This window comes from Pieris brassicae, unplaced genomic scaffold, assembly GCF_905147105.1.
Source record: "Pieris brassicae unplaced genomic scaffold, ilPieBrab1.1, whole genome shotgun sequence".
NCBI classification, from domain to species: Eukaryota; Metazoa; Arthropoda; class Insecta; order Lepidoptera; family Pieridae; genus Pieris; species Pieris brassicae.
Genome location: NW_025576150.1, coordinates 57,834 through 83,043, shown reverse-complemented (window position 1 = coordinate 83,043; position 25,210 = coordinate 57,834). Strand labels below are relative to the sequence as shown.

Here is a 25,210-nt window from a genome sequence, read left to right as displayed (position 1 = left end):
AGTTACACTCCGAGAGCATAGCCAGACGCAGGCACTCTCTTCAACATACAGTTATTCGTTTCATAACGATTAACTAAATCATGGGAGTAACACTCCGAGAGCATACATAGCCAGACGTAGGCACTCTCTTCTACATACAGTTATTCGTTTCATAACGATTAACTAAATCATGGGAGTTACACTCCGAGAGCATAGCCAGACGCAGGCACTCTCTTCAACATACAGTTATTCGTTTCATAACGATTAACTAAATCATGGGAGTTACACCCCGAGAGCATACATAGCCAGACGTAGGCACTCTCTTCTACATACAGTTATTCGTTTCATAACGATTAACTAAATCATGGGAGTTACACTCCGAGAGCATAGCCAGACGCAGGCACTCTGTTCAATATACAGTTATTCGTTTCATAACGATTAACTAAATCATGGGAGTTCACTCCGAGAGCATAGCCAGACGCAGGCACTCTCCTCAACATACAGTTATTCGTTTCATAACGATTAACTAAATCATGGGAGTTACACTCCGAGAGCATACATAGCCAGACGCAGGCACTCTCTTCTACATACAGTTATTCGTTTTATAACGATTAACTAAATCATGGGAGTTACACTCCGAGAGCATAGCCAGACGCAGGCACTCTCTTCAACACACAGTTATTCGTTTCATAACGATTAACTAAATCATGGGAGTTACACTCCGAGAGCATAGCCAGACGCAGGCACTCTCTTCTACATACAGTTATTCGTTTCATAACGATTAACTAAATCATGGGAGTTACACTCCGAGAGCATAGCCAGACGCAGGCACTCTCTTCAACATACAGTTATTCGTTTCATAACAATTAACTAAATCATGGGAGTTACACTCCGAGAGCATAGCCAGACGCAGGCACTCTCTTCAACATACAGTTATTCGTTTCATAACGATTAACTAAATCATGGGAGTAACACTCCGAGAGCATACATAGCCAGACGTAGGCACTCTCTTCTACATACAGTTATTCGTTTCATAACGATTAACTAAATCATGGGAGTTACACCCCGAGAGCATACATAGCCAGACGTAGGCACTCTCTTCTACATACAGTTATTCGTTTCATAACGATTAACTAAATCATGGGAGTTACACTCCGAGAGCATAGCCAGACGCAGGCACTCTCTTCTACATACAGTTATTCGTTTCATAACGGTTAACTAAATCATGGGAGTTACACTCCGAGAGCATAGCCAGACGCAGGCACTCTCTTCTACATACAGTTATTCGTTTCATAACGATTAACTAAATCATGGGAGTTACACTCCGAGAGCATAGCCAGACGCAGGCACTCTCTTCAACATACAGTTATTCGTTTCATAACGATTAACTAAATCATGGGAGTTACACCCCGAGAGCATACATAGCCAGACGTAGGCACTCTCTTCTACATACAGTTATTCGTTTCATAACGATTAACTAAATCATGGGAGTTACACTCCGAGAGCATAGCCAGACGCAGGCACTCTCTTCAACATACAGTTATTCGTTTCATAACGATTAACTAAATCATGGGAGTTACACTCCGAGAGCATAGCCAGACGCAGGCACTCTCTTCAACATACAGTTATTCGTTTCATAACGATTAACTAAATCATGGGAGTTACACCCCGAGAGCATACATAGCCAGACGTAGGCACTCTCTTCTACATACAGTTATTCGTTTCATAACGATTAACTAAATCATGGGAGTTACACTCCGAGAGCATAGCCAGACGCAGGCACTCTCTTCAACATACAGTTATTCGTTTCATAACGATTAACTAAATCATGGGAGTTACACTCCGAGAGCATAGCCAGACGCAGGCACTCTCTTCAACATACAGTTATTCGTTTCATAACGGTTAACTAAATCATGGGAGTTACACTCCGAGAGCATAGCCAGACGCAGGCACTCTCTTCAACATACAGTTATTCGTTTCATAACGATTAACTAAATCATGGGAGTTACACTCCGAGAGCATAGCCAGACGCAGGCACTCTCTTCAACATACAGTTATTCGTTTCATAACGATTAACTAAATCATGGGAGTTACACTCCGAGAGCATAGCCAGACGCAGGCACTCTCTTCTACATACAGTTATTCGTTTCATAACGGTTAACTAAATCATGGTAGTTACACTCCGAGAGCATAGCCAGACGCAGGCACTCTCTTCAACATACAGTTATTCATTTCATAACGATTAACTAAATCATGGGAGTTACACTCCGAGAGCATAGCCAGACGCAGGCACTCTCTTCTACATACAGTTATTCGTTTCATAACGGTTAACTAAATCATGGGAGTTACACTCCGAGAGCATAGCCAGACGCAGGCACTCTCTTCAACATACAGTTATTCGTTTCATAACGATTAACTAAATCATGGGAGTAACACTCCGAGAGCATAGCCAGACGCAGGCACTCTCTTCTACATACAGTTATTCGTTTCATAACGGTTAACTAAATCATGGGAGTTACACTCCGAGAGCATAGCCAGACGCAGGCACTCTCTTCAACATACAGTTATTCGTTTCATAACGATTAACTAAATCATGGGAGTTACACTCCGAGAGCATAGCCAGACGCAGGCACTCTCTTCAACATACAGTTATTCGTTTCATAACGATTAACTAAATCATGGGAGTTACACCCCGAGAGCATACATAGCCAGACGTAGGCACTCTCTTCTACATACAGTTATTAGTTTCATAACGATTAACTAAATCATGGGAGTTACACTCCGAGAGCATAGCCAGACGCAGGCACTCTCCTCTACATACAGTTATTCGTTTCATAACGATTAACTAAATCATGGGAGTTACACTCCGAGAGCATACATAGCCAGACGTAGGCACTCTCTTCTACATACAGTTATTCGTTTCATAACGATTAACTAAATCATGGGAGTTACACTCCGAGAGCATACATAGCCAGACGTAGGCACTCTCTTCTACATACAGTTATTCGTTTCATAACGATTAACTAAATCATGGGAGTTACACTCCGAGAGCATACATAGCCAGACGTAGGCACTCTCTTCTACATACAGTTATTCGTTTCATAACGATTAACTAAATCATGGGAGTTACACTCCGAGAGCATACATAGCCAGACGTAGGCACTCTCTTCTACATACAGTTATTCGTTTCATAACGATTAACTAAATCATGGGAGTTACACTCCGAGAGCATACATAGCCAGACGTAGGCACTCTCTTCTACATACAGTTATTCGTTTCATAACGATTAACTAAATCATGGGAGTTACACTCCGAGAGCATAGCCAGACGCAGGCACTCTCTTCTACATACAGTTATTCGTTTCATAACGATTAACTAAATCATGGGAGTTACACTCCGAGAGCATAGCCAGACGCAGGCACTCTCTTCTACATACAGTTATTCGTTTCATAACGATTAACTAAATCATGGGAGTTACACTCCGAGAGCATACATAGCCAGACGTAGGCACTCTCTTCTACATACAGTTATTCGTTTCATAACGATTAACTAAATCATGGGAGTTACACTCCGAGAGCATAGCCAGACGCAGGCACTCTCTTCTACATACAGTTATTCGTTTCATAACGATTAACTAAATCATGGGAGTTACACTCCGAGAGCATAGCCAGACGCAGGCACTCTCTTCTACATACAGTTATTCGTTTCATTACGATTAACTAAATCATGGGAGTTACACCCCGAGAGCATAGCCAGACGTAGGCGTAGCTGAGTCAGCGATGCCACTTAATTTCCCTGGGTGGTTGGAGGTTCCACCTGGCTGTTACAGGGATATTCAGTTGCGCAGCTAGGTTTAGTGTCTTCGAAGAATAATAATTTCAGCGTATTAAAAACGCTGCTACTAATTGCCTAAGCTAGTTTTTAATTGGACCGACGTGGGGTTTGGATCACATCCACAATTACAGATGTCAAGTATTATTATAATAAGTGTTTATACCTCTTTCCTGTCGGTCGAATCTCCGTTCAGTCGAAAAGCTTGTCCAGCGACAGTTGTTCCAGGGGCGTCTTGTCATCATTCATCTGAAGGTAAAATAAATTATATAATTACTAGCTGCCATAGAATGTGGTTTTAGATTTGAATTTGATTTACACTTCGGTCTAAGTAACACGTGGTTGGCTAACACCAAAAATTAAAAAAGTTCATACTTTAGCCTCAATAACACGTGGTAATCATGATATTGAATTGTAGCTTATATGACACGTTTGTCGGTTTACCATAGCAGTGCCATCTATTGATCACTTACTCAATTCAGTCGAATAATTGTGACTGTCAATTAATTATAGACAAATAATTTGCAATAAAATGAAATTGCGACTATAATTAAAGATCTAAGCTACCCTATCTCTTAAGTTGGACCAGACCGCTCACGGTGTGCCAATTTAATTTAAAATCGGTTAAGTAGTTTAGGAGGCCATCGCGGACGGAAGTACTTTTCAATAAAATTTTGAAACTTACTTTGGCAAATATTCCAACTGCAACCGAATGGCTTAAAATTTGATCTGCTAGGCGCTCTTTGATTTTCTGTTTGCCATTCTGTACTGGTTGTAAGTGGTGCTGGGTTAAAGCTGGAGCAAACACGGTTGGCATTCTCGCGATCTTTATTATAAAACTCCTCTATGTGGCTCCACTTTACTGTACCTGCAATGGAAGGTTATGATCTTATTCTCAAAACAATTTTAACCAATCACAGGTCAAGCGGCAATAAGAAAATAAATATGGTACAGCAGAGGTACATCAATTATTAGTTATTTTAATTAGGCAATAAGGCAATACTAACAACTACTTGATGCAGGGAAATAATTGGCAAAGGCCACTAGCGGATAAATAAGTCAATGGATGGTCATGGTTCAATGGATAAATAAGTCATAAAAAAGTTTTAATATCTTTCCGCTGTTCAATTAATTAAATTATTATACCAACCTATGTTTAGTTTTCTGTTTATTTGTATATCTAGTGTAAATTGGAAATACCGTTTAAAAAAAAAATTAAATCTTTAAACATGCACTCAAGCAAACAAGCCAATGTAAATTTGTAAAAATTAATATTCAACCACATTTTGTATAATATTCTAAAGAAGTGGTTACCTCCTCGACAAGAGCTGCTGACTTGTCTGCTGTGTCACAATCTCCTGAGAAGTAAAATGCTATTGGCTGTTTCCAGCATTTTCGAACACCGATAACCATGAAAGTTCGACTATGGTTTGCTATCACAGTAGTACGGCCTTAGCATTGAGTTTTACGTTATATGTCAGATTTTTTCTTATTGACATTTCATCAAAAGCCATTTTACATAAATTATCATTGACATCTTGGTCTTTTGTGATTTCTTTTACTGTCTGTATTACTGGGCTGTTGATTCCACATACCATTGGAATTTTGTTCAATAATGCCTTGAGAGAGCTGACAAAATAACCTAGTATTGTCTTTGGTTAACATAGCTTTTACACATTGAAAGAAACCAATTTTTTATACCGGATTAAAACTATTTGTATTATTATAAACTTATAATTATGTATAATAATCCAGTTAAAAAAATATTTTCTTTCAAAATAACCTAATCAATAATATAAAACAAAAGTTTGATTTCTTATAGATGCTCAAGACGTTCACTTTATCATCCAGTGTCCATCTCATTCCAGTTAATTTTCTTATAAAGTTTTTCAGTTGGCTTTGTAATAGTAAAGAAAATGAATTATTTAATGTGCTTTTTAATATTTCATTGCTAGGTTCGTTTGATGTTAGTACACTTAATATAGATCTTTTGGAGTTTTTATCACCTTGAAACTTTTTTCAGAGCCTCACTATTTCAGATAGATTTTTTCTGCATCTCTTAGACAGCGTTTGCTTTTGAGGTGTAAGTTCACTGAACTTTTTCACGTCCAAGTCCTACAAAATACCTTTGCTAGTTGATGGTTCCTGGAAAATATACAAAAATAATTGAATAAAAAATTCGAAAAAGATAACAAATCCAATAAGTGGATGGAGAAAATAGAAAACTTTCAATCATCCATATATCACCTAGATGTGTGTCAGAAATGTACTGCCTACCTACCTCTATATAAAAAAGCATGACTATAAAAATTTGTCTATTTGACTTAGGTAGAATATGAATGTAAATACTCACTTGGATGTCATAACTTGCTCTATATGGACTACAATGTTTGTTTTTTAATTGGTCTATATCCTCCTCTATTCACTCTTAATCTAACTTGTTAAGTCTTTTCCTATCGCTGCTGGTAAATGAAGATTCATTCAAATGATTTTCACATAGTATCCTATGCTGGGCATTCACTGTAACTAATATGGATCATCGGTTTAAATGCCCATATTTGTTTTGTAGATAGTACAAAAGTTATTGAAAATATCGATACTACTCGGGTATCGATACTTTTTGGTGATCACTAAATTTGTTTTTAAGCCATTCATTTTGTTTAATGGCGTCCAGTCATCGTTTGTCACCCTTGCAGTAGAAATCGTTTTACGTACTCCTATAAACTTACAACGTTTGACTACCATGGCGTCTCCGAAGCCCATTGTTTGAAGAGTTAAGTGAAGTGCAAGTGTTGGACTCAAATTAGCCGCTTGTCACGGCCTCCTCTTCTGCGCCGATCCTTGACGAACCGGTTGCTGGTCCTAGTGGGCTGACTAGTCCTGGCGAGGAATTTGCTGCGATGCCCAGACTTACTAGGTCATCTGGCAGAAGGCTTAATCCTTACTCGGATGAGTTAAAGTAAGTTTTGATTTATGTTATTTCAGGTCAGGTTATAAAATAATAAATCATTAGTAAAAAAAAAAAAAAATTTGCTTACTGGAATTTTGAAAAAGTTGGATTGCATAAGGTCTGTTGTGGATTTTAAAATGAAATTTATAGCTGAAAATATTTTTTTCATTGTTTGTAACTTTCTGTATTATCTAATTCTGTATTATCCTGTACTTTTTTAATATCAAAAAAGTACCCAAAACCGAATCAGAGCACCCCACTATCCACATGGTCTTGTCTGCCCTACCCCTAGAGTATATATAAAAGCTCCGAAGTAGCCGTCAACCCCCTCCCCGCCCCTCTAAAACCTCAAATATCGACGGTCCATATTGGAAAGATTAACCGATCTACTTACTTCAGAGGCCCATTCTCGGACGGAAGAGGGAACCTATGCAAGGATAAGGAAGAATCTTCTTTTGATGGTATACCGCATTTTGAGTATTTTCCCTACCATGTTTTGGCAAAGTACAACACAAAATCGTCAATATGACTTACCTGTAAGTGAAGTTTTATTATACATTGAGCTTTGAGACTTTAATACTACCCTCAGTTTTCATTTGATTGAAATTGTAACTACACGTGTGTAAATCCAGTTGTAATGTATCCTCGAACGAAGGCGTACATAACCAAAAGCGTCGCGTAACAGGTAACGCACGGCCGCCGCCCTAACGACCACTTGTCGCTGGATGAGACAATGAACTGCTGCAGGTATCGGGAGAAGATCCATCAGTCTAATACTCCAGGTGAAGACATACAGTTTGATCTTGCAGTAAGCTTACACTTTACAACTTTTATCTAAGTATTCTAATCAATGCACCCTATTTGAACCCAGAGGAAAAGACCGCAATCTCAAACAGGATTAATATAGGACGCAGGTTTCAAATGAAACCAAATGCTACAGCTACTTCTTGTTTAGCAGAGGCCACTCACAGTGTTCTTGTCTGCGGAAACAAGAAATATGTACCTATTAAAATTACTTATGGATACGGATTCCAATGTGACACACAATACCAAGACTCAGTCACACGACACAACTTTATTCTATATAGCCTTAAAAGATCTAAAAGAACAACTTCAAGGAACATAGGTATACAAGTACCTATTCAGTAAGCGATTAGTTGACTACAAGCTCGCATCAAAATCAGAAAAGGACAAAGAAGGTCAAAAAGAATTTAATCATAGGCAAAAGGGGAATCCAGGATGAAGGAGCTTGCTCACAGCCTACTATAGGCAGTCGCGTCCAGCGCCGCGCGCGCCACCTCGCGCTCACTGGTAGTTTATCAAAGAATGTTATTCACTTATTACTTGTGATACAACTCTATTATCGTGGATAAAAGGTTATAAAATACCTTTTTCTTGGTCAGCGATGTTCCTAAAAGTAAACTATATTCAGAGACTGAACAAAGCAAATTCGAACAATCTATAAATTACAACAAAAACACTCCCGCACAAGGCGTTAACCGACAGATAACCGTTTGGCACCGTTAGGTGGCTATCTGAGGGCCGCAGGTAAACCCGCGTTCATAAATTGAAGCGAAGCGACCAATGAGAGGGCGGAAGGCAGCAAGGCAGCGATCGGACTGACCAATGAGAGGGCAGCAGGCAGCAAGGCAGCGGTCGGACAGCGCGTGCGCACTGGCAAGCGGCGATGACTCACACGGAGCGAGCGAGATGGCACTACAGCACTGATGACTCACACGGAGAGAGCACTGGAGCAGACATCCGCACGGGTCGGCGGTCGGAAGCGAAAGTGGCCCCTGCGCATGTGTCACAACCTCTTTTATAATCACAACTCCCTCCTCCGACTCGACCATCCCACTTCGGGAAAATGGTCGAGTCAATTCGTAACAACTCGTAAACAACCGAACGAGTCAAATGAGTAACTATTGCACATGCGCACTTGTAGCAAGATTCTTAAGAATATGTTTCATAAAAATGTTTAGAATTTAGAATAATTAAATTAATATTAGAAGCTAACACAAGAAATATTAAGTTTATGTCCTCCAGCTACACTGAATGTTTACAAAATATTCAGGACGCTAGAACACTTCTTGAAGCTAAAGGATTTATTGTAAATACTGAAAAGAGTAATGAAATTCTTGTAAATTCTTGGGTATATAATAAAATGTAGAACTTAAATCTGTTAATATGATAATAATAAACAAATTTTTCAAAATCTCGCACAATTAGATGGCTTACGTGCCTACCTCTGCCTGTCCAGCAGCAGAATATGGCTGGTTTTACACGAAGGGTCTAGAGAGTAAATATTTTAACCATCGATAGTTTTACCGGACTTACAATGGTATCGTGCGTCAGACCAACCTATAAATTAAATTAAATCGGTTGACTTTTGTTAAGAAATGTATAGTGATTCAATTCAATTTCCTCATCTTACTAAAATTACTAAAGAACTTTGGCGATGGGGCGAAGGCTTACACGGTTTCCTGGTCAATTTATTTAATGGCTTTCCATCGTTTGCTATCATATTTAAAACGTTAGGAAAAATTATTAACGGCAATGAGTTTGGCATCATATTTGTTTTCCTGTGGACTACTCGAACGTGGTGACCGCTTTTCAGAAGGCTCTTAGTTTCGGGAACCATAATTTTCTAACCTAATGAAACTTATCTCTCATTCCAGCAACCGAGAAGAGTGCCTTTGTCATCAGTGTCATCTATAATATAAAAAATGAATCGCAGAATGTGTAGGTAAGCGCATAACTATACAAAGCCTGAACCAATTGTACCAGTTCTGTTTTTTTAATGTTCGTTGAAGTTGAAGTTGATGGTTTTAACATTTTCATTGGTTTACATTTATAACATTTGTTTATAACATTGGATTACATATTAGTAATATATAAGAGTATAATGAAATAAATTTTATATTATGTTATGTTTTATTTATTTTTCCTAATATTTCATTACATTACATGGTTATGATAAATAATAATTTAATTTTATAGGTAGATTAACGACATAACTTATTAAAATTTTAACTAACTTTCTTCTAAGAAAAATAAGTACTAGTATTTTATATGTACAAAAGGACATTTAAATACAACATGTTTGTTTCTGCTAGAATTAAGAAGAATATATTAATTTTCCAAAATAATAAATAAAGCTTGTTCTTTCAGTTATGTCTTGATTTCCTTCATTAACTTCTTGACTTGAAACTGTATCAAGTGTTGGAACTAAAACTTCTGCCGGTATATCTACAAATTATAATCCTTACAAATATTTTGCATAACAGCTGTGGCAATAACAATAGCTTGAACTTAAGCTAGTAATAAATACAATGTTAAAGCGACATTTCCATACTCCAAATTTTCCGAAAAAGACAAATATTTTAACCTTACATCATGTTTCATTTGGGTCACATATCTTGCAACTTTTTGACATAGTATAATTATTAATACTCTAAATTATACTATATATTTACCTCTCTATAGTATTCCTATTCTTAATGTGTACTTCATCATATCTCTGGTCAGTCAGAGAAATGGTGTTAATGAATAAGGTATATTTGAGTAAGCACTATTAACAACCATCCAGTGATTTCTCAGTAGACCTGTACGATATTAAGCTATAAACAAATATACCTGTTAATTTAGTTGGCACATTTATCAAGTTCTACCTTCTTATCAATAAATTTGAATTAACTTGTAGAACTGAGTTTACAAAAGTTGTTGCATCATGAGCGGCACCAGGCCATGGGGAACAACATTAATATATTTTATTTCTGCATCACACACAGCTTGTACATTTAAAGAGAAATATCCTTTTCAATTACGATATTATTCACCAATTACGTCACCTAAAGAAAATAATGCTGCTTAAAATTATTACAACTTCATACTATAATGTACAATGTTAAATAATATATAAATTACTTACATGATGATTGAATTCGTAAATGTGGCATAACAAAAAACCACAAATAAAATATTTAAATTTTTTTGGTTCAACAGTTTATGTGCATGATAAGTTATATAAGACAAAATTCGATGTTAAGTCATGGAAAGGTATTCTTGTGGGATACGTTTGGAATCCTAAATGCGAAATATTTATTACTGTCAGAGATGTCATAGTAGACGAGACAAATTACTTCAATCCAGGCCTGCGTTGCGACCTGAAGAGAATATAGTAAATTCTCATGATAATGTTAACATTGACAACATTTCAAAGTCAATAAAGTCTCAAAAAACTGACAGATATAAATCAGATACCTGTAAATCTGATGATTATGAAGTTCCTCAGAAAATTCGCAAAACTAACCATGACATCGTCGAATTTGAACAACCAAATGCACATTCTGATGATCTTTCAGTGGTCGTAAATAATGAGGACACAACCAGTTGTATTGAACCACGTAGGAGTGATAGGCTTAAAGTCGTCCCCCTTTTTCTTATAAAGAAATCGATGATAACCTTATGTGTGCTAGTTCAATTTTGTGTAAAATACCAAATTCGTTTCAAGAGATTAAAACACGAGACGATAGAGTTCATTGGGAAGGTGCAATTAAATTCTCTATTTTTAAATAAAAAATTGGACTTTAGTACCACGGCCAGATAACAAAAATATTATAGATTGCAAATGGATGTTTAATATAAAAAATGATGAATTCGGAAAGCCTTTACGCTATAAAGCTCGACTCGTTGCTAGGGCTTTTAGCCAGGAATATCTCATAGACTATAATGAGACTTTTGCACCTGTTGCAAGAATAGCTAGTTTTAGATTTATTATTGCTTTTGCTAATCAATATAATTTACTTGTACATCACATGGACGTAAAAACTGCATTTCTAAATGGGGTACTACAGGAAGAAATATATATGAAAGTTCCAGAAAAAAGTTCCAGTCTTGCAAAAATGGTTATGTGTGTAAATTAAATAAAGCATTATATGGGCTAAAGCAAGCCGCTAGATACTGGTTTGAAATTTTTGAACAGTCTCTTAGGCGGGAGGGTTTTCAGAATTCATCAGTAGATAGATGTATTTATATACTAAATAAAGGAGATATACAGAAAAATATATATGTGGTACTTTATGTTGATGATTTGGTAATAGTGAGTGCTAATGTAAATACAATAAACAGTTTTAAAATATATTTAATGAGTAAATTTAAAATGACAGATTTACATGAAATTAAATTATTACTTGGAATTAAAATAACTCGTTGCGATGATATGATAATGTTAGATCAAAGTGCTTATATTAAAACAGTTTTAAATAAATTTTGCATGCAGGATTGCAACAAAAACCTGCAACTACTCCTATGGATAGTAAACTCAATTATGAAGCACTAAACTCAGAAAAAAATTACACTGCTTCATGTCGCAATTTAATTGGTTGTCTAATGTATATAATGTTATGTACTCGACCTGACTTAAGCACTAGCGTTAATATATTAAGTAGGTACACAAATTAAAATAATAAAGAATTGTGGCAATGCCTCAAAAAAGTGCTTAGATATTTAAAAGGCACAACTGATTTTAAATTATGTTATAAAAGGTGTGAATATAATAACATCTTAACTGGGTATGTGGACTCCGATTGGGGAGGTAATGATGTAAAGAGTACAACCAGGTATATATTTAAATTGTTTGAACATTGTTCAATAACCTGGACAACAAAGAAACAATAGTCAGTAGCAGCCCTGCTCCACAGCGGCTGAGTATATGGCCTTATATGAAGCCTTTATGGCTTAAATCTTTGGTAAGGAGTATTCATATTGATATATCCACTCCTATTGTAATATATGAAGACAATTAACTGACAGACAGACATTTTTCTAGGGAACAAATAGAGAAAAATGTAATAAAGCTAAAATACATTCCCACAGGTCAACAACCTGCAGATGCGTTAACAAAACCATTACCAGCGGTTACGTTTCATGAAATGAGGAGAAACATGGGTTTACAATTATAATATTTAATGAGTTGGCTATTATTTGTTATTAATTTAATTATTCTGTTATATTCATTGTGTTCTGATAATTATATGTAATGTATATAATGTATCGAATTTAAGATGATGAAATGATCTGATAAGGTTTTTCTGGGCTTTCCCTTATCCGAGCAACAAATGTTGGATCATTATTTTTGTATTTTCCCAGACTCGCTTAGAAGTTATATAGTTCTGTTTAGGCATTTGATTTTTACAAGAATTAATTTTTGAGGGGGCATGTTGATTTATTTGAGTAATATTGCAAAAATTAATCATTGTATTGACTTTTTCCTGTCATTTGAATGAGCGATCGAGCCGCCATCTTGTCGAGGCGCCAAATTGTCTTTACCTCACTCTGCTCCAGGTCATTTCTGTTTCATTCCAATGTGTATCGTGGTAGGAAGCAGACATATCACTTCCAAGTTAAACAGTAAATATATTTCTTTATTACGGATACTGTGTGTATAATTATCGTGCCCTAACAAGAATTACAACAGTTCTTAACTGATACCGCCGTTACTGCACACTCGCAATGTTCGCGAGTGTGTTGCAGGCCTTTTAAGAATTTTTAAACTTAAAAATTGTAATTTATAGTAAACTGAAATATTAAAAAGATTATTACTTATTACTGTTTTTCTTGGAACAGGTGGTAAACGAACAGATTGTCCGTGGACAATCTTAATGTCAAGTTCGCGAGTGCGTTGCCGGCCTATTAAGAATTTGTATGACTTATTTGAAGATAAATATTATAAATAGCAAAATATAGATGTACCTACTACTAGCGACATCTTGTACCAGAGTGTCATCAAATGTTGTCTATGAGATTCTTTACTTTTGTATTTAGAAAATAAAGTTCAGTTCTTTTCCGGTACTCGCTCAGTCACGTTGTTTTATTACAGGTTATGGGCCCAGGCCGCTCCTGGCTCATAAAAAGTACTTAGTTCTCGCGACAGTATAATTATTGATTATCAGGACATTATCGATAATAATAATTCGTGGCAGAATAGGACTAAGTGTGTTGAGTTGTGCAGATTTATTGTGTCGCGTCAGGCATCAGTAATGGCGTCCAGTTCGAACTATCACATTAGTGTGCCGAAACTGTAAGGGCGTGAAAATTACAGTGAATGGTGTTTCGCAGCAGAAAATTTCCTTGTCTTAGAGGGAATGGTTGGGTGTATCAAACCTGAGCCCAACGTTGCTCCAGCAGCTGCAGACGATGCGAGAACAAAAGCGAAGTTGATTCTAACAATTGACCCGGCTCTTTATGTTCATATAAAGAATGTAGCAACATCGAAAGAATTGTGGGATAAATTGAAGATGTTATTCGATGACTCGGGATTTACAAGAAAAATAAGTCTTCTGAGGAATTTAATTTCTATTCGATTAGAAAATTGCACTTCGATGACGTCATATGTAACACAAATTGTTGAAGCTGGTCAGAAATTACAAGGTACGGGTTTTGGCATAAGTGATGAGTGGATCGGATCTATCATGTTGGCTGGATTATCTGAAAAATATATGCCCATGATAATGGCAATCGAGCATTCGGGCATGATAATCACAACCGACGCCATTAAAGGGAAATTGATGGACATTGAACCGGAAGACAGTGATGCCAACAATGCGTTTGCTTGTTTCCGCAAGAATCAAAAATCAAAGAGTGTAAAGAGTACACAGTCTATGTACAAGAAAGATGGTGAGAATGGGCTTAAAGGTCTCGTTACCAGGCCATAAAATTATTAAAAAAAAAAAAAAAAAAATGGTGAGAATGAACGAATGTCGACATCTGTCAAAGAAAAACAACACGTCAAATGTTATAATTGTAAACAACATGGCCACTACCGTAATCAATGCACTTATAAAGATAAATCTTATAAGAATTCTGAAAATAAATCGTCAAAAACAAGTAATGCATTCAGTGCCGTGTTTTTTAGCAGAATATTTGACAAGAGTGACTGGTATGTCGACTCTGGGTCAAGTTCGCATTTGACAAGCAATAAAGATTGGATGGTCGACGAATGTTATTCTGGGTTCACCAAGGAAATCATGGTTGCTAACCAGAATAAAATCCCAGTGTTGTGTTGTGGAAAAGTAAACATAACAACATCAACTGAAGGATGTGACTTTAACATAACTGTTGAAAAAGTGTTGCGTGTGCCCAAATTATCTACCAACTTATTGTCAGTAAGCCAACTGATATGGCAGGGTAACAAGGTGTATTTTACAAGCGATGGATGCGAGATATTTAATAAACAGGACACTCTAGTAGCGACTGCATCACTTATAAATGGAGTTTATAAACTAAATACTTCATCTTGTTTGGTGGCAGCAACAGCAGTCTCCAGAAGTTTGGCATCGTAGATTGGGACATGTCAACAGTGATAACATGAATAAAATGCAGGATGCTGTGGAGGGGGTCAAATTAACTGAGAAGGCCGACATCAACAAGTCCAACTGTATAGTGTGCTGTGAAGGAAAGCAAAGTCGGTTGCCCTTCGATAATAAAGGGAACAGGAGTACTAAGCTATTGGAAATAGTACACAGTGATATATGTGGCCCAATGGAGAATGTATCGCTAGGAGGATCAAGGTACTTCCTCATTTTTGTTGATGATCACAGCAGCATGACATATGTTTATTTTTTAAAAGGTAAAAATGAGACTTTACCATATTTTAAAGAATATAAAGCAAGAGTTGAGAATGCAACGTCAAATAAAATAAAAATACTTGTAAAATAAAAAGTGATAATGGCACAGAGTTCTGTAACAGAGATTTTGATAATTATTTGAAGAAACTGGGTATAATTCATCAAAGAACCAATCCCTATACTCCTGAGCAAAACGGGCTTTGTGAATGTATGAATAGGACTCTGATCGAGAAAGCAAGATGCCTTTTATTTGATGCAAGATTAGGCAAGGAATTTTGGGCTGAAGCCATTAACACAGCAGTCTATTTACAAAATAGAATTGTAAAAGGTGGATTGAACCACTGTACACTGTACGAGTTGTGGACAGGAGGCAAACCCAACCTCAGTCATTTAAGGATTTTTGGTAGTACTGTCATGAGACATATACCCAAGGAGAGAAGACGTAAGTGGGACAAGAAATCAGAACAATGCATACTGGTTGGTTACCCTGAGGATGTCAAAGGGTATAGGTTATACAATCCTTCAACAAAGGCTATTATAACCAGTCGAGATGTTGTCTTCATAAATGAAAAGTTATCTCATCAAGAAAATATGATTGAAATGGAAGTGGTAGAAGACAAACCAGCAGAAAATAGTCCACATACATCTTCAGTGGGAGAGGTGTCAGACCATGATGGAGAGGATTCATTCATTTTAACGAATGACATGGATGAAACCTATGTACCAGAGGAGGAGTCCATGACATCTGAGGAAGAACAGCAACCAGAAACCACATCAAAGTCACAACGGGTGAGACAAAAACCAGAAAGGTTTGGATATATGTGCACAGAACAGTGTAATGAATATTTTAGTGATGAACTGACATTAGAAGAAGCACTAAGGGGACCAGAGAAGGAGCAATGGGAACAGGCAGTGAAAGAAGAACTGAAAAGCTTTGAAGACAACAAAGCATGGGAGTTGTTGATATTCCTGCAAGTGGCAATATAGTTAAGTGCAAGTGGGTTCTAAAAAAAAAGTGTCATAGTGAAAATAATGTCCGCTATCGAGCCAGACTTGTGGCTAAAGGGTGTAGTCAAAAATATGGTGTGGACTATAGTGAAACATTTTCTCCAGTAGTACAGCATACAACACTTAGGTTATTATTCGCATTATCAGTGCAGTTCAACCTAGAAGTAACACATCTTGATGTGAAAACTGCTTTCTTAAATGGAGATCTGTCTGAGACAATATATATGCAAAAGCCTTTAGGTTATGTCTGTCCAAATAATAAAGTTTTAAAATTGACCAAAGCTATATATGGTCTCAAACAGGCATCTCGTGCATGACATAAGAAAGTGGATGGTTGCATGTTAGCTAATGGTTATATTAAGTCCCAAATAGAGTCATGTTTATATACAAAATTTGCTGGCAGCAGTAAAACCATCGTGACATTATATGTCGATGATTTCTTTGTATTCTCAAATGATAGAAATGAAACTAGTAATCTTAAGGATATGTTGAATAAGATTTTTGTATTAAAATACTTGGGAATTGTAAAGGAATGTCTTGGCATGTCAGTTGTATTTGATAAACAAAATAATAATTGTACTGTGACTTTAAGTCAAGAAAAATATATTGATAGATTGTTGACTAAGTTCAATATGGTTGATTGTAACACTGTGAATACTCCAATGGAGGTCAACTTAAAATGTAAGAAGGAAAATGATTGTAGTAATCAAAATCCCTATCAGCAGCTTATCGGGAGCCTAATGTATTTGGTTGTGCTCACACGACCCGATATAGCTTATGCAGTGTCATATTTAAGTCAATTCAATAATTGTAATACTGAACAACAATGGGTTTATGCCAAAAGAATTTTAAGGTATTTGAAAGGGACAAAAGATTTAGGTTTAAAATATAGTAAGGGCAAAAATGCAAACATTGAAGGTTATGTTGATGCAGACTGGTGCAGTGATGTTAATGATAGGAAATCATATTCAGGATTTTGTTATACTTTGTCTGGGTCTGTTATATCTAGTAGAGTTGTAGTAAGCAAAAATGTATTACACTTTCTAGTACCGAATCTGAATATGTATCCATATCAGAAGCCTGCAAAGAGGCAGTTTATTTGAGAAATTTACAATTTGAACTTACTAAAAGGATGTATAAGATCATTTTATATAATGATAGTATGAGCGCACAGAAATTGTTGTTAAACCCTATATTCCATAATAAAACGAAGCATATTGATGTCAGATATCATTATTGTAGAGAATTAATTAATGAAAACATTATAAGTGTTAATTATCTATGTACATCAAATATGCCTGCAGATTTGTTTACAAAAAGTCTCGCTGCTGTAAAACATTATAAACATTTGAATACTTTAGGTATTGTTAAAGTGTAATTGTTTCTTTTGTTTATATAGTATCTATATTTTGAGTGGGAGTATTATAAATAGCAAAATATAGATGTACCTACTACTAGCGACATCTTGTACCAGAGTGTCATCAAATGTTGTCTATGAGATTCTTTACTTTTGTCTTTAGAAAATAAAGTTCAGTTCTTTTCCGGTACTCGCTCAGTCACGTTGTTTTATTACAATAAATACAAATAAGAATATTATTTATTAGTATTTCTTATAGAACAGGTGTTAACGGACACGAGCCTTATATGTTTTTAACTGATACCGCCGTTAATGCACACTCTCAATGTTCGCGAGTGTGTTGCAGGCCTTTTAAGAATTTTTGAAATTAAAAATTGTAATTTATAGAAAACTGAAATATTGACAAGATTATTACTGTTTTTCATGGAACAGGTGGTTAACGAACGGATTTTCCGTGGACAATCTCAATGTCAAGTTCGCGAGTGCGTTGCCGGCCTATTAAGAATTTGTATGACTTATTTGAAGTTAATTTTTTTTTAATATACATGTGTCTTTACTACGACATCATGGAACATTACGATCTAGCCTAATTTAAGACTAATAAGTAATTTAAGTCTAACCTAATTTACTAAAAAGGATTGTAATAAGTAAGTGTCCAATAACGCTACTTATAGTCTCTATTAAAGGGAAGACACTCTGTTCTTGTGTTTTCATTTTTTCATTCACTGTTTAGCACTTAATATTAAAGTACACTAACACTAATTCACTAGTTCGAATGGTTTTATCCTTTTCAATCTTCTCACTAGGTCAGTGGTATCAAGGAGTTGAATAGCCTCGACATTCACGTGATGGTGGAGCCTATGTTCGTGTGCTCCAGCAGCCTTTTTTATTAATGTGGTGACGTCCTCTACATTAAGGTCCCGATGGAGGTCGTAATTGCGAATGTACCAGGGAGCATTGACTATTCCCCTGAGCACTTTGTTTTGGAATCGTTGGATTACTTGGATATTACTATTACTGGTACAGCCCCACAGCTGGCAACCATAAGTCCATACAGGTGTCAGGACTTGTTTGTAGATCAATAATTTATTTTGTACTGATAACGTGGAATGCCTTCCGAGCAACCAGTACAATTTAGAGTAACGGAGATTCAACTCTTCGCGTTTCTTTTTAACATGGACCTTCCATCGGAGTTTGGTGTCTAGCGTCATACCTAGGTACTTAGCTGAATTTTGGAACGGCACTTTGACGTTATCAATATATACTGGCAGGTAATTTGATGTTTTGTTGGAAAAGTTTATGTGAACTGATTTAGACTGATTTAGTTTTATCCGCCATTTTTTGGTCCACAAGCCAACAATATTTATGGCTTTTTGTAATTTTACTACCGCTTCCTGTTCAGTAGTCGCCGTAGACATGATAGCAGTATCATCGGCAAAGGTCGCGATAACGTTATCTTTTAGATCAGGAATATCGCATGTGTATAAGAGGTACAGGACCGGACCTAATACACTCCCTTGCGGCACCCCAGCTTTTATTTCTTTTAGTTCTGAATAATCATCATCTTGTCGTACTCTAAACATTCTTTGTGTTAAATATGACTCAAGGATATTTGAAAATTGACGAGGCAGTAATTTCCTTAATTTATGAACAAGTCCTCGATGCCACACTTTATCAAATGCTTGAGCTACATCCAGAAAGACAGTGGAGCAGACTTTTTGTTCTTCTAGTGCTTTTTCAATATTATTTGTGATTCTATGAACTTGCTCTATGGTAGAATGTTTTTCTCTAAAACCGAATTGGTAATCTGGTATGAGCTGCTTTTTGACAATAATAGGGTTAAGACGTTTGAGAAAGATTTTCTCAAATAGCTTTGCTATAACAGGTAACAGTGAGATTGGCCTGTAAGACGTGACTTCGTGTGGAGGTTTTCCTGGCTTGGGAATCATTATAACTTCCGCAACTTTCCACATATTGGGAACATATTGAAGTCGAAATGAGGCATTAATTAAGGTTGTCAATTTAACTACAGCTTTACGGGGGAGATGCTGAAGGACTTCACCCGTAATTAGATCAAAACCTGGTGCCTTCTTTTTAGTTAGACATTTAATTTCACTTAAGACCTCTTTTGGTGTGACTAGACGGATGTTCAGCTCTTCTGACGTTATTTCTTCGAAGTTAAGTAAATCTTCTTCATCGATTTGAAATATATTTTCTAGATGATCAGCGAACCTCTTAACTTTTTGTGTGTTACTTGCAGCCCAATTCCCATTAGACTCTCGTAAGGGAGGAATATGTGTTGTAGGTTTTTTGATATTTCTTATCGCTTTCCAGATGGAGTAATCGGTGGAACCATCAGAAGTTAATTGGTTTAGGTATCTCTTTATTGAAGTATCTTTATGTATTTTAATCTCTCTCCTCAGTTGTTTAGTGAGGTTATTCAGATGTTTTTTGTCTTCTGGACATCTTGTGGAATGCCATCTTTTTCTTTGAGTTCGTTTTGTCTTTATCAAATTTTTAATCTCTTCTGGGAAGTAGTTGTTTTGTACCTTTTTCTTAAATTTTGGAGTATTACTCCAAGCAGCTTGTTGGATGTTCTTTGTAAATCTATTGACTTCTAAATCTAATTGTTCCTCAGTCTTTAAAGGTACTCTAAGGTCTACCATATTGACAAGATAAATTTTGAAGCTGTCCCAGTCCGTATGCGTGTTCACGAGAGATGGATTCAGTTTTCGCTTTATAGGGTCTTCGCCAATTGTGAGTAAGATTGGTGAGTGATCTGAGTTCATATCATAGGCTTCCTCTATTTGGAGAACATTTGGTGATACTTCTCTAAATATGAAGAAATCTATAAGATCTGGTATTTTATTCTTGTCTGTTGGCCAGTATGTGGGCCTTCCTGTGGAAATTGCATCACATCTCAAATTTTTCATAGCATTGAACAGTTCTTTTCCTTTGGTCGATATTAATCTTGATCCCCAGTAGGTATGTTTTGCATTGAAGTCGCCTCCCAACACAAATCTATTTCCAAGACTTTCTAGCAGGGTTTTGTACTGGTCGTACTTAAGTGCATGTCTTGGTGGGCAGTAAATAGATGATATTGTTAATGGATACCGCTTCATTGATAGGCTCACAGCCACAGCCTGTATATGCTCTTTTTCATATTTAAAGACCTCATGGTGTTTTAAGCTATCCTTTATTATAACTGTACTTCCCCCACTGGATTTATTACTTGGGTGAAGGGCATGGTAGGCATTATATCCTTTAAATTGAATGTATGACTCCCTGGTAAAATGTGTTTCCGATACCAAGCAGATGTCAATGTTTTCATGTTTAAGAATTATCTGAAGTTCTCTTTGGTGTTTTAAAAGCCCATTAGCATTCCATGCCATTATTTTTAAAGCCATTATTGCTTAAGACGTTTGGGAGCAGCTATTTTGGTGCCGCTTTCTAGTTTTTTAAGTCTTTCATCAAAGGATGTCAATAATGAAAGTATGGTGTTAATCTTTTCATCCATGCCTGTGCTAGCTATCTCATTTTGTTGTGTTGGGGATGGAGTCTTAGGACCTTTAGTTACCTGGGCAAAGGAAACAGTTTTGGAAACTAATTTTGCTGGTTTTACCGATTTGTCCGTTTCTATCATTGATTTTGATTTTAAGACATTTCTCATTTTCTGTAATTCTTTTGCTACTACACAGCCTCTGTAATTAGCTGGATGTGACTCACCACAGTGAACACACTTCGGTTTCACGTCTTGTGGCTTGTTACAATCGACTGTGAGATGCTTTGCAGTGCATTTCACACACCTCGGCTCCTTGGAGCAGTATTTCTGTGTATGCCCATAAGCCTGACACCTCTTGCATTGGGGAATCAATTTCGGTGATTTCAGTGGCTGTACATCAATTTTGCAGCCAAGTATGGATTTTATTTCGTAGATATTTTTTATGTTTTCCTGATGGTGGAAAGACAGAATAAACATGTTAAGCGGTTCTTTGGTTTTCCAGCTATATTTGACGGCTGCGTCTAAAATTTTAAATCCTTGGCGAGTAAGGTCTTCAACTATCCTTTCAGGCTTGCAAGAAGCATGGAGATTTTTTGCCATTACTCTTATTGGCCTGCTCTGCTTGTTTTCGTAAGAGAACCACGAGGCATCTTCTTCTTTAAGATGTTTTGTGATCACTCTGTAGGTAGCTTCACTATTAGTGTTAATCTTCACCGATCCATTTCTAAGCATTTTTACTGTGAACGAGTCTTTATTCAATTCTTTTTTAAGTAAGGAATCGTAGAATGATTGGTATTCAATTACATTTTCGACAATAATCGGGGGTGGAAGGGGTTCTTTTTTAGGCTTTTCTTTGGTTACTTTATTACAAGTAACTTCTTTCATGGGGGTTTGAAGTTTGAAGTTAAATACAAACAAGAATATTATTTATTAGTATTTCTTATAGAACAGGTGTTAGCGGGCAGGAGCCTTTTCTGATGTTAACTGATACCCCCGTTAACGTACACGCTTAATGTCGAAGTATTCGCGAGTGTGTTGCCGGCCTTTTAAGAATTTTTATGACTTATGTATTGAAATTTTAAGAAAATTTAAATACAAACAAGATACCAATTACTGTTTTTTTTTTGGAACAGGGGTAACGGACACGAGCCTTATATGTTTTTAACTGATACCGCCGTTAATGCACACTCTCAATGTTCGCGAGTGTGTTGCAGGCCTTTTAAGAATTTTTGAAATTAAAAATTGTAATTTATAGAAAACTGAAATATTAACAAGATTATTACTTATTACTGTTTTTCATGGAACAGGTAGTAAACGAACAGATTGTCCGTGGAAAATCTCAATGTCAAATTCGCGAGTGCGTTGCCGGCCTATTAAGAATTTGTATGACTTATTTGAAGTTAAATACAAACAAGAATATTATTTATTAGTATTTCTTATAGAACAGGGGTAGAACAGGTTTTAACGGGCAGGAGCCTTTTCTGATGTTAACTGATACCCCCGTTAACGTACACGCTTAATGTCGAAGTATTCGCGAGTGTGTTGCCGGCCTTTTAAGAATTTTTATGACTTATGTATTGAAATTTTAAGAAAATTTAAATACAAACAAGATTATTACCAATTACTGTTTTTTATGGAATAGGTGGTAAACGAACAGATTGTCCATGGACAATCTCAATGTCAGCTTTGCGAGTGCGTTGCCGGCCTATTAAGAATTTGTATGACTTTGTTGAAGTTAAATACAAACAAGAATATTATTTATAAGTATTTTTTATAGAACTCAATGTTCGCGAGTGTGTTGCCGGCCTTTTAAAAATTTTTGAAATTAAAATTTAATTTATAGAAAACTGAAATATTAACAAGTGTTAGCGGTAGTTGATTTAGTTCTTAGGGTAGGAAATTAAACACTTCAATGATGACCTAATTCACTATAATTTACTTCACTGATTTTACGTGAACTGTATAACTTCAAACTTGTACGAAGAAAAGGCCCGTGCGCATGTGTCACAACCTCTTTTATCATCACAACTCCCTCCTCCGACGCGACCATCCCACTTCGCGAAAATGGTCGAGTCAATTCGTAACAACTCGTAAACAACCGAACGAATCAAATGAGTAACTATTGCACATGCGCACTTGTAGCAAGATTCTTAAGAATATGTTTTATAAAAATGTTTAGAATTTAATTAAATTAATATTAGAAGCTAACAGTCGGCCTTTCCTGACAATGTTTGCGTCTCGCAAAAAAAAGAATGCTTTGTAACATACAACTCAAATTAGAAACGAAATTTTAACTTTAACTTTTGAATTACATCTATAACTACAGAGAGTTAAATTTAATCCATTGTGACGTTACTAATTATTTATGTTCATTTATTAAGGAATATATGAATTTGTCTCGGTAGACATCCCTACTCATCGGCAAAGAAGACACAGGGTGTAGGCCGAGAGAAAAAGCCGGCGTAAAAAACTCTCGGTACTCTTTTAAAATATCAAGTCATCAATTTTATCAATAATTTACAATAGTCTTACTAACTAAATCTATTGTGACCTCTTCACATTCACAATAGTCTTACATAACCAAATCTATTGTGACCTCTTCACATTCACAATAGTCTTACATAACCAAATCTATTGTGACCTCTTAATATTCACAATAGTTTTACATAACCAAATCTATTGTGACCTCTTCATAGTCACAATAGTGTTACATAATCAAATCTATTGTGACCTCTTCACATTCACAATAGTCTTACATAACCAAATCTATTGTGACCTCTTCACATTCACAATAGTGTTACATAACCAAATCTCTTGTGACCTCTTTACATTCACAATAGTCTTACATAACCAAATCTCTTGTGACCTCTTCACATTCACAATAGTCTTACATAACCAAATCTCTTGTGACCTCTTCACATTCACAATAGTCTTACATAACCAAATCTATTGTGACCTCTTCATAGTCACAATAGTCTTACATAACCAAATCTATTGTGACCTCTTCACATTCACAATAGTCTTACATAACCAAATCTATTGTGACCTCTTCACATTCACAATAGTCTTACATAACCAAATCTATTGTGACCTCTTCACATTCACAATAGTCTTACATAACCAAATCTATTGTGACCTCTTCACATTCACAATAGTCTTACATAACCAAATCTATTGTGACCTCTTCACATTCACAATAGTCTTACATAACCAAATCTATTGTGACCTCTTCACATTCACAATAGTCTTACATAACCAAATCTATTGTGACCTCTTCATAGTCACAATAGTCTTACATAACCAAATCTATTGTGACCTCTTCACATTCACAATAGTCTTACATAACCAAATCTATTGTGACCTCTTCACATTCACAATAGTCTTACATAACCAAATCTATTGTGACCTCTTCACATTCACAATAGTCTTACATAACCAAATCTATTGTGACCTCTTCACATTCACAATAGTCTTACATAACCAAATCTATTGTGACCTCTTCACATTCACAATAGTCTTACATAACCAAATCTATTGTGACCTCTTCACATTCACAATAGTCTTACATAACCAAATCTATTGTGACCTCTTCACATTCACAATAGTCTTACATAACCAAATCTATTGTGACCTCTTCATAGTCACAATAGTGTTACATAATCAAATCTATTGTGACCTCTTCACATTCACAATAGTCTTACATAACCAAATCTATTGTGACCTCTTCATAGTCACAATAGTGTTACATAACCAAATCTATTGTGACCTCTTCACATTCACAATAGTCTTACATAACCAAATCTATTGTGACCTCTTCATAGTCACAATAGTCTTACATAACCAAATCTATTGTGACCTCTTCACATTCACAATAGTCTTACATAACCAAATCTATTGTGACCTCTTCACATTCACAATAGTCTTACATAACCAAATCTATTGTGACCTCTTCACAT

General features: G+C 36.0%; 3 long non-coding RNA genes across 4 annotated transcripts; 1 reads left to right on the top strand and 2 right to left on the bottom strand.

Annotated features, from left to right (window-relative positions):
- Window positions 1–4,605: 4,605 nt before the first annotated feature.
- On the bottom strand, window positions 4,606–6,347 carry LOC123719616. Its single transcript, XR_006755676.1, has 3 exons — window positions 6,164–6,347; window positions 5,125–5,955; window positions 4,606–4,678 (listed from the first exon to the last, which is right to left on the bottom strand). It is a non-coding gene; the product is annotated as an uncharacterized LOC123719616 (long non-coding RNA).
- A 49-nt stretch (window positions 6,348–6,396) lies between these two features.
- On the top strand, window positions 6,397–9,543 carry LOC123719617. Of its 2 annotated transcripts, none has more exons than XR_006755677.1 (3): window positions 6,397–6,769; window positions 7,160–7,296; window positions 9,439–9,543. It is a non-coding gene; the product is annotated as an uncharacterized LOC123719617 (long non-coding RNA). The 2 variants fall into 2 exon arrangements; XR_006755678.1 differs by lacking the exon at window positions 9,439–9,543 and adding an exon at window positions 7,446–7,527.
- A 406-nt stretch (window positions 9,544–9,949) lies between these two features.
- Window positions 9,950–10,831, bottom strand: LOC123719620. Its single transcript, XR_006755685.1, has 3 exons — window positions 10,692–10,831; window positions 10,237–10,611; window positions 9,950–10,009 (listed from the first exon to the last, which is right to left on the bottom strand). It is a non-coding gene; the product is annotated as an uncharacterized LOC123719620 (long non-coding RNA).
- Between the last annotated feature and the right edge of the window lie 14,379 nt (window positions 10,832–25,210).